General features: G+C 39.4%; 1 protein-coding gene across 3 annotated transcripts in view; it reads left to right on the top strand.

Moving 5' to 3' along the window:
* The first annotated feature begins 5,442 nt into the window (after positions 1-5,442).
* Positions 5,443-11,219, top strand: part of SAMSN1 (SAM domain, SH3 domain and nuclear localization signals 1) — a 108,166-nt gene continuing 102,389 nt past the window's right edge. For 2 of the 3 annotated variants that reach the window (XM_074813629.1, XM_074813622.1), the window contains exons 1-2: positions 5,443-5,607; positions 6,530-6,609. The gene's annotated coding sequence lies outside the window, so the exon portion shown is untranslated. Of the gene's footprint in view, positions 5,676-6,529; positions 6,610-11,219 lie in introns of all 3 variants that reach the window. The other variant, XM_074813635.1, reaches the window with a different exon arrangement.

Genomic DNA, 11,219 nt, shown 5'->3' with positions numbered 1-11,219 from the left:
TTAAATACCTCCAGGGATGGTGATTCAACCACTTCCCTGGGAAGCCTGTTCCAGTGCTTGATAACCCTTTCGTTGAAGAAATTTTTCCTAATATCCAATCTAAACTTCCCCTGGTGCAACTGAAAGCCATTTCCTCTTGTCCTATTGCTTGTTACTTGGGAAAAGAGACCGACACCCACCTTGCTACAACCTCCTTTCAGGTAGTTGTAGAGAGTGATTAGGTCTCCCCTCAGCCTCCTTTTCTCCAGGCTAAACAATCCCAGTTCCCTCAGCTGCTCCCAATAAGACTTGTTCTGTAGACCTTTCACCAGCTTTGTTGCTCTTCTTTGGACGTTCTCCAGCATCTCAATGTCTTTCTTGTAGTGAGGGGCCCAAAACTGAACACAGTGTTTGAGGTGTGGCCTCATCAGTGCCGAGTACAGGTGGACGATCACTTCCCTAGAAATGCTGGCCACACTATTCCTGATACAAGCCAGGATGCTTGTACTAGCATCCTAGCTATTTTTTAGCTAGCCATTTCAAAAGCCTGCTTGCTTTCTGTTTGCATACTTCTAAATTGTTATAGAATACAGCAGTTCAATAAACAACACACAGTCGAGTAGTAACATAGCCACAAAAATTTTAAAAAAATGTCAGGACAGGAACCCATGAATTATCTTTGGATCAGGTTATTAAGAGTGTTCATATCAATCTGTTTACATGCTTTGTTTGTCCTAATAGTACTCTGAATATTCATAAATAGTTAGTTCGTCTTCTTCTATGAGTGTCTTAAATAAAGGACTAATGATGTCAGGACAGCTTGCCTTGGCATTTATGAAACATGTTATGATCTACCTGTAACTGATTGTAGGGGTAGCTGGAAGAGCATATTTTTAGATTGCTTCATTTTCTGTTATCAGAAAATCTGTCAACCTTAGCTGGAAGGCTTTAGCATTTCCCCTACTTCAAGGGGGCCTCTACAATGTGTCATGCCCTTGAGAAGCATCTGTTGTTTAATTTTGTGAAATGATGTTCAGGTTAAATTGCAGAAGAGTAGCCAGGTCCTCCTCCTCCTCCTCCTCTTTGTTTCCCGCTCCTGTTCTTCAGAGTCCTCAGGGGTGCACAGGGAGCCGAACGCTGTCTCTGGGGAGCAGGCCTGTGCAGGAGGCAGAGCCCTGCAGGCTGCCATTTCAGTTCCTGGGGAGGGTGTTGGGATGGGGGTGAGGAGGGAAGGAGAGGGGAAGCAGGCTCTTGCCAGCAGTTCCCCTTATTCTCCGACCTTCTAGGGCTCAAGGTAACTCATTCTCTTGCCTCTTGAGGCACCAGCTTTGAAGTGAGCTTTCCTTCTCTTCCGGAGGCAGGGTTTAGACCTCCTCCCTGCTTCTCCTACATGATCCCTTGTATTACTGTCACTATTGATAACATCATATTAGGTACCCAAAGGGGCAAACTTTAGACCACATGAACACCTTACATTCAGGTATTTCTATTTTCTCAAGAGCTTTCTGAAACATCCTTCTTTATAGTAGCATAGCTGCGCCACTTCACCCTTCTTTCAACAATATGCAACTATAATCTAGCCACAATGGCTAGTTTTCCACTGCTACCAAGCTGTCTTCTACTCCATGTGTCACTTCTCCCACTGGTGAACACAAACCCAGGTTTGCCCGCTGAGGTGCTCTTTGCTCACCACCCACCCCACACTCCACCGGAGGAGCAGATGCATGTGGGTAGGGCAGTGAAGATGGGAGCCTGTTCCTTAGCAATCCCAGCAGCTGGTGTGTGGCAAGGAAGACCTAGAGAAAATTAAATGAACTGGAGGAGTTTCTTATTGGCATACGCAGCATGAAGCAGCTCTGTTTCGATGTCAGCAGTCTACTCTCTGCAGAGATGGGTTACCTGTCCCAAGAGAAAAATCCACAGATCTTTTTTCTCCATCCAGAATTCAGGAGATTCAACTCAGGTTTGACAATTCAGTAGTCTTAGAAGCAATTGTCAAGTCTCAGAGAAAGTGTTGCATTGCCTTAATCTGGTTGTGAGGTGACAGACATTTGTTTAGCTGGGTTTAGGTCATCAAGTGGGATGGGCTATATTCTTCATGTTAGTCCCAGGACATAAAACAGGTGGTAAGGTGTTGTTCTGAAATTCAAAGTAACAAAGGGTTACAGAGGAACTCTTTCTCTGGCAGAGTGTTTTGATGATTTGTGGCTGTCTGTTTTAGATGCTGCACTATGGCTGCAGATTCTCCAAAGTATCTGCTGCTTCCTGTAAATATAATCTCAATTTTGTGAAGGTTTAACATTAACCATCTGTTCCACAACCATATGGTGACCTGAGCAAGACACTGGACTGACTGGATTTCTGTGGTGTTATTGAATGTAGGTTTTTATGTGGATGCAGAAAAATGCAAGATAGAGAAGTTTATTAAATCAGTCTCTCTCTCTCTCTCTCTGTATTCACTGCTACTCTTGGAGCAGCTGCTTACGCTCAGACTCTGAACTGAGTCAGTCACTTTACTCCAATAGATACTAAATCAGTCCCTTTATCCATTATGATTAGACAGCAGCAAAATGCACATCTGATAAAATGTGGAGAAATCCAACACAAAATTTAAGCTTCCCTCACAGAGAAAGAAATGAGCTCTAACCCTGACTGAACAGGTTAATGGCAAAACTGTACCAAATAAATTCATACTGTAATATGAAAGCAGAATCAAAGACATTAAGCATAGGCAATAACATATTTAAGGTACAATAAAAAGAGTGCCTCAAGCTATATTTGTCAGCAACTACTCCTGTATAAAGAGTGTCTTATAATTAACAAAAGATTACAGTTGAGTTAAATCTTAACACTTTGCATTTCAGATTTTCTGTAAACAAAGTGATTAGTTTGGCTTAACTGTGTATTCCAAGCAACCTTTATGAAAGTTCTACTTCACTGAAAACTACCATCCACCTCTTAAATTCAACAGTTTTATGTGACCTGGCTTCCTTAAACATTTTACTTATTTTACAAAGATTAAAAAATACACTGGGGAGCAAAATTATCTCAGCTTTGAAAATATGAAATTACATCTGAAGCAGTGCTTCAGTATGTAGTAATTTACTATGGTAGTTCTAAAGCACAGATGGGAGAGTATAGAAAGAGGATTAAACTGCTTTCCATATCCTAAACTTTATCAGGGATAACACAGAAAACTGTGTCATTCGTTACTGCCTGGGGAGTTCTTAAGTGTTAACAATTTATCTAGCTGATACATTAGAAAAGCTAGGAAGTAATTTTTTTCATTAGCAATAACAGACTGCAACTAAAATGAAAGTCAAAGTTGCATTGCAAGAGTTTTATTCACATGCCAAACAGAGGAAATTAATTGCTTCACCTGGAAATATTGATCATAGTACATCTAAGCCAAAATCTAAGTGCATGGACCCAAGAAATGCACTGCTGAAAAATTTATTTTCCTGAGTCTTTATTTCTAAAAAGGCTATTTTTTCTGCATTTCAAATAAAGAATGAGACACTATTTGTGATACCTTATGTCATACAAGGTTTGTGTTCATACATTCTGCTTCACATCACAAAACCAAAATGTTTTAGGATTAAGTTCAGAACCTATTAAAATCAAAAGAAATACCCTCATTAACATTTAGCAGACTTTGGATCAGGCCTATCCAAAGATTCAGCTGATAATACCAATACATGCAAGAGATTACAACCAAAGTCTCATTATCCCTTGTAATTATATCCCCCTCATGTTTGTTTTCATTTGTATACTTTAATATTTTTTCTAGAAACTTCTGTTTAAGCTATGCACTTAGATTTAGCAGAGCTTTATGACTGCATTAGTTTTTAAATGATTTCTGAGTTTCTACAAATCCAAAGTTATAGTAAGTGGCAGGTTTACTGTGATTTTCTGAAAAGCAAATGATATCACAGAGTACTTGTTCAGTTTGTAAGGATTTTAATAAGAAAGAGAGCAGCAGATCTAGACTTGCAGGTTTTCTAGACATTATTTTAAACCAGTTTATGGAATCCAGTATTTATATATACACGTATACTTTTCTGCCTCAAGAGTATACATTTCATCCTGAAAGTGGTATGTTGATTTAAAAATTTTTCATAAGATTTCTCTGTCAAATTCAGTAGGACTTCTGCATGAAAGCTTGGACCTTTCATAGACAGCTGCACTGAATCTCTGTTACATGGAATTTTTGTTTTAGTTTCCACTACAAATGTTTGCTACGGATCTGTTTCTCATCTGGCTTTTGTTCTATTAATCTTCCCTCCCACTGGCTTTTTGTAGGCTGGACTCTAGCTTATCTTTGGCTACTAGGATTAATATAAAATCAGCAGGTAACGTGCAAATGTAGGATACCTTTTGTAAACGGAAAAACATCTCTGGAGCACTTAAGACCACATGAGCAGATATACTGCTCGGTATACTGAGATGTTTGGACAAGAACAGATGAGTATCCCATCTCCAACGGTGACTGAAATTGATATTAGTCATGTTCAGAAAAATAATTCCAGCCCTCATATTTTGTTTTTTCTTTTTGACTATCTAATCCCTTAATAATATATTATGCCTCAGTTGCTGTATGTAAGATAAATAATATGTCTTCTTTAAGTAAGTGTAAACTGACACCCAGCAAAGCTATGACTGTGGCTAACAGCACTCATAGTAGCAGTAAGAGTTTCCAGTTCTGGGCTAGGACATATGCATACATGTTTATCTTCTGCTATTCAATTTTCACATAGTATCATCATTTTATTTTAAATAAGATTCCCTGTATTCACTCAATCTGACTGGATTTTTACAGCAAGGTGCTGTTGACAAAATGGTCTGACTTCCCTGTGGTTAATGCCACACACAGCAGCAAACTACTAGTAATCAGCTCATTGCATTTGGCTTTCCCACTGCACTTATAAAATGGCTCCTTCCTCACCCTGACAGTTTCTTGCCTGTAAATTCCCAGAGATTAGAGGAAGGAGGTAAGCAGTGAGCAGAGGGAGCTGACAGACTAAGAAGATGCACACCATCCTTTGTCCCTCCAGAGGTCACACATTAGAGTTAATAAAGAAAATTAGAGACTGGCAATTGTACTACTTATACTGCACATTTAACAAACTAACCAGAGAACTAAACTATTTCCAGTTTCATTCTGAGGACAAGAAAGTATCTTGGCTGGGTGCTCAGGACACAAATATACAACTCTGGTGTGTGGTTCAGATTTCTGTCTTCTACAGACTTCTTGCCTAAGTACCTACAGCCAACACTTTTAATTTCTGCTCCAGTGAACTAAATTAATAATTAATGTTTATTTGAGCTGGGACTGGGTAAGCCAATCATATCCCCTGTCAAGTGACTGCTCTACCAACCATGCCAGAGTCATGTGCAAACATATGCCCACGCACACACACCCGGCTCCTTACCTCAGCTGGTATATAATTAGTCTGTATAAAGTAGAACAGCTAATTCAAAGTTCTGGAGAAGCAGAAAGTCTCTCACCTGGTGGTTCGAGAAATCACATAGAAGAGGAGAACAGGAACCAAGAAGACAATTTGAACTCTAATCCCCATAGTGAGAAAGGATGCTGCGATTTCTGGGCTGCAATTGGTGGGCTGCCAGGTAAGAGGCAGCAGGAGGGGCGAGTCCTATCCACTCCTTTACTCTCACTCTCCACAAACCTTCTTTGGGTAAGTTTGCTCTTGAGGAAAGCAACCAGATTAATCACAGAGGTAACATAGGAACATGAATGAATAAATTATAGATCCCGATTTGACTTAAATGTAGGGTAGCTGTCTAGCTGCTCAATATTGACAAGAATTTTACAGTATCTGAATTTCTTCACAGGCAGACTTTATATTTATAAGTATCTTTAAGTACCTTAAGAGTGAGGAAGCAACTTAAACTACAGATTTGAAAATCAGTGGTTTGGATTCAGACATCCCATCATCAGTGACTGCTAGATGACATGTATATGATTATGCTTTTTAGTGACACAGACAGTAAGCTCAACTGTATGATAACATGGGAATAGTACCACATTCCCTGTCATAGGGATATTGAAAGGATAACTGTGCTAAAGATTGTTAAGTTTTAGATTTGATAATAATGGTACCATGTGAGTGCCTACAATGAAGGTGGGAAGGTATGTCTAGCAGAGCCATCTTTGAAGTCCTACTTACACATTATTCTGGGTAAAACCACTTCTAGCAGTTTGTAGCACTAAACCAATATATGTGTGATTCACTAAGCTAATCCTGATGGACATTTGGAACTTATTCATGGACATTACTGTTTGCATACCTCAGTGTTTTCTTTTGTGTGTTATTAGGGTAACAGGTTGTTGAACCACATCTGGATTCAATAGAGTTAGAGTAAATCTTGGCTGTTCCATGGTTATCCAGGATAAAAATGTAATCTATTCCATTGAATCCTACTTCGAAGAATTTGAGTGAAATAAGAGCAGGGGGAGTCACATGGGGCTGGGTCACTCTTTGATGTACAAGTCTTTGAACTGTATCTGTTGTCTGTACCCTTTTTACAGATCTCTGGATGCCAGTCCTCTTCAAGAACTGTCCTGATTGTTCCTTTTTCTCATAAGTTAAAAGGAGATAGGCCACCTAGGTAAAAGTTCTATGCAAATAGAGAAATACTGCTGTGCAGTTTCCCTGCTGTCTACCCTCTCGATCCATCTATGGTATGATCCATTAGGATCATACTAATTCTCCAGTTGAAAGACTCTGTTCTATGTAGAGCAAAACAACACTGAAATTTCCTCAATAGTGGTGTTTTTTTTTCCTCTACTGTTTTTTTCATGTATGTTCCAGTTTTCAAGTTATTCATCCTAGGCTTTTGGTAAATTGCCTGAATAATCATGTTATCAGTTGCCTGAGTAATCATGTTCTGCTAAATCGGGGTGGGGGTGGTCGTGAGAAAGGTTACCTACTCAACCTTTAATAAAGTTTCAGGAACTGCCAACTCCAAGCATCTTGTTTAACTAGGATGGATTTAAATGAGTGATAATATCCAGTTACTAACTCTGAGACAATTTGGCAGTCTGAGGTACCATGAGGACTCAGCTACAGCAAGCAAGGCTGTTCTCCACAGAAATGAATATTTGCTGGTATGCTGCCAAGGTTATTCTAGGGCTGCAGATGGCATCTACAGTTCCCACTGTATAAGCCTGGGTTTAATGTGACTGGTGCAGATAGTGTGTAGCTGATGCAGTTTTTTACTGGCATGTGATAATCAAATTTAAATTTTGTTTTCCCTAAATATTTTAGAAGACACTGATATGCTATGTGTTCCTGCAACATGTCCTGCCAGCAGTGTACAGACTTCTTCCCCTTAATGTCAGCCTCTTCTGCATATTGGATTACCTTAATAAAAGCCAGTAATAGTGGGTACAGACAGGGCATATTTTGCAGGTACAGAACAGCATGAGTTGCAATAGGGCATGAGGACTGCTACTTTTTTTTAAGGGCCCCTGAAGAGGCAAATACAGTTTGTCTCTCACGTGGCATGGTGTGTTTGTAGAAGTGAAGGAAAGTGCTATAACACATGGAGAGGCAGTAAGACAGTATAGCAGGGTCATGGATAGTCAAAAACGAGGACACTCCAAGCTGGAGGCTCTGCAGTCACATGCACAGGGATGTAAACAGCTCAAATTGCTACTGCGTCAGTTGATGTATCCTTGCCTCTAAAAAATAGCACTGTCGCAAAAATTAGCTACATGGGTGTAACTGTTTGGTGACACTGGATGAGCTGGAGTAACTCAGATGGAAAATATAAGCTTTGTTAATACCTACCAACTAAGGGGCTATCCAGAGTAACTTCCAAGAATATAAAGGGTCTGTCCAAACAATGTGGAGCTGTTAAGCTATATAAAACAGTAAGGTGGGAAGAAGTGCGCTGTGTAGAAGCATGTATTTCTTGTTGCAACATGAACTATTTTATGTGGCGGATTCTAGCTCATGGCTATATTTGCAGTCCTAAGATGTTTAGACCATTCTCTTTTAAGCAAATTCTGTACTTCCTGGATGCATTGATACTCACACTTCAGAACTGATCTAGAACTTTAGGCTTTATCACTGTATTTTACTAAGTACAGATTGAAACCTAACTTGCAGAGTGTTAGAGAAAAGCCTTATTTGCCACAACAGCAACTGTATAGCCTTTAATGTATAGCTGATATGGATTGCTGGTCTTCTCTGGTGGGATAAAAGAATTGCTTTTTTTATCATGAAGACGGTTTTAAAAAGCTACTGAGTCTAACTTAGAATTACCGGTCAAAATGTGGTGCTTGTACAGTAGAATTTGGAATGATTTGTAAAAGAACAAGCTATGGGCAGCAGGTACATATCTAAATCAGCTAAGGATTCACAAGATATTTGAAAACTGAATGGGGAATTTCCGAGTCCCTAATTTTGATGCCCAAAAAGGTGAGACTTGCACAGACGTGATAAGAAAATCAAAACATATGCCAGGAGCTTACCAATGAAATTGTTAGACTTTAGTTTTTGTATTCTAGGTGCTACTGTGGCTTCACTGTCTTCCAGTGAATTACTCCTGATCTGTATGAGAGTGAGAGAAGAGACAGGACTCAAGATTCTCAGTGTAGACTCACAAAGGACAGAAGAATATTTTTAATCTAAGGTTGTGTCTACAAATATAGATAGATGCAACTGGCTGGCTGGGAACCAGCTCCAGTCCAGAAAACTGCAGAAAAGATGGTGGTATCAGCAAAATAGTACATTCTGCTCAGAGGCTACTCATCTAGGTGCAGGGGGCTGTGTGAGCCAGCTGGCTCTTTCTCTTTTGCTTGGATCTTGGTGCTGTCAGCAGCCATCTGCGGGTATCTCCTGGAGGTAAGCTGTGCAGGAAAACAGGAGTGGGTGCCTGTGGTCACAGGCAGCGGGTGCAAGTTAGGTTAGAAAGACTGTCCTCAGTCTGTATCCAACTTAGCGTATAAATTGGTAGAGGAACCCTGAATTAAGTTGCCAGAAGTTCTCAGATCGATAGACGGATTTCTTTTGGCTTCAGTTAGCTTTGGATCAGGCTTTCAAGGAAGAAATAGATGACTAAAGTCCTTAACCTGAATTCTCATAGGAAAAAGTGGAGAGGCAATCTTTCTTGCGGAGTGGATTGGAAAACCTCTGCTGGCCTTTCAAAGTTCTGTTCTTAAATGCTCACACAAGGCCTGGGTGGCTACAGGCTTAGAGGGCAGCACTGATTGTTTGGAGCTGCTTCAAGCAGGGTGTGCTTAGTAAGACTGTCATCTTGATATTAAAAAAAAGCCATCAAAGTAAAAGGGAAGTGGGGAGATGGGAAGCTAAATGTTTGCAAAACAGGCTGGTTCTTTGAATTTCCCAATCCATTACATAACAAAAATGCATGAACTGTGTGATTAAGAATACTAAGTAGTAAGTACAGAAATCAATTCTGTTTAGTGAGGATTCAAATCCCCTCGAGGCTTTAAAATGTTTTTTAAAGTCTAAGGAGGTGTGGGGGGGTGACATCTTTTCTATAAATGCATAGAATTACTAAGCACAGGGGATTTATTTAAACAGGAAACTTACATTATTGAGATTAGACATCTCGTTTTCAAGGTGCTCCTGGAAGATAATGACTCCTATACCCATAATTCACTGTAGACATCAGTTTTGTCTGATAATACATAAATTGGCCTGACGATAGAAGTTAGCAGTTTTCACTCTAAATTGCAGTATAGTGCTAGATAGCAATAAAAAATGTGTGGGCCAGATTCATAGAGTTTCAGTAAAACTATAGAGCAGAGGATTTCACCCTCCCATTTAGGAAATACACATTTCCTCTTTAGAACAGAGATTCAGGTTTTCCTTTGATTAAAATATAACTGCTCTGAAAAAAAATGTAAATCTGGGACAAGGGAAAGAACAATGTGATTATTTATCCTAGAAGGAATCTTAGCTTCAAGGAATGGCTGTATGTTACAATGAATTGTATGGGAAATGCCATGTGCTTTTGTGATGTTGTGATTAAATGTGGTCAGTTAACAGGAGAAGGTGCATGAAATTCTGATTGCACTGAATTTGATGGGAATTTTGCCAGTGACTTTAATAGGCACAGACCTTCACTGGGATTCCGAAACTGTGAAAGCATTTTACTTGCCTGTTTGCTTTTGAGTGATAGAATATTGGCTCTTTGTGTCTTCATTTGCTTGATTTTCTGAGCTGAAGTAAATGTTATGGCTATTTATGCTGAGTGAGCTGAAAATAATCTTTAACTGAGCTAAACTCTGTTGCAAATCCTTGTTGCAAAGATGTAAAAGCTGCTGTGTTGAATTGATCATTGCATCTGTAAAACTGTCTTTTCAAAGGAGGAATGGAACACTGCAATTTGGCAGGGGTGAGGGGGTTGTGAAGCTTTTTCCTTACCAATTTTTAATTAGCTGCTGAATGTAAAAGGAGGAAATGAAGAAGCTGTCTCTAAATTGAAGGAGATTCTAAAAGAAAAAAAAAATCAATAACGTTTAAAGAATCAGATTTTTAGTTAGTACTTCATGGGTCCTTTCCAAACTGTTAAGTAGATGTAATTTAGAGCCAGTCACTGGAACATTTGATTCAGGAATATCAAATGTTAGTAGCTCTGTCTTAGAGACACTATTGTGTTTGTGGTCTGAAACAGAGCTTTCTACCATTTCGAGTATCTTCAGGGGATGTTCATGATAGAAAATGTTAAACTTGTTTTATAATAGCAGTTTCCTAGGTTCAAATAGTGGCTTCTCATAGAGCACTCTGTCATGGGTTGTGGGTCAACAAGGAAAGCATTCTGCACAGAACTGCTTTGTCATCTGCCTATTGTAAGTGAACAGAAGGAGGTGAAATGAGGCAGGGGTTTTATCCAGTGTGCCACCTACATGGTTGCCTTCACATTTTAGAGAATATGTGGTGTATTGAGTAGGCACTTGATGAAAGTAGACACACATTCTCTTTCCAAAGAAATGGGAAAGCCAAGAGAAAGCGTCTAGCTGACTTAATTGCTGAATCTCCCATTTTCTACCAGGGCAGCTTGTGGACCATAGTAGCAATGCATGATAAAGCAATAATTTAGCCTTTTATGTGGAGTGAATAGAGAAATGTGACCACTTAGCATATGATTAGTTATATATTTAACACTCACACTGTATCAGACAGTAGCATTGTTGCTCTTAGTTTTAAATTTGTATGAAGATGCTCAGATGAGAAATAGATGAT

This window comes from Strix aluco, chromosome 2 (assembly GCF_031877795.1).
Source record: "Strix aluco isolate bStrAlu1 chromosome 2, bStrAlu1.hap1, whole genome shotgun sequence".
Classification (NCBI taxonomy): domain Eukaryota; kingdom Metazoa; phylum Chordata; class Aves; order Strigiformes; family Strigidae; genus Strix; species Strix aluco.
The sequence above is the reverse complement of the archived record's forward strand: the minus strand, read 5'-3'. Positions and strand labels throughout refer to the sequence as shown.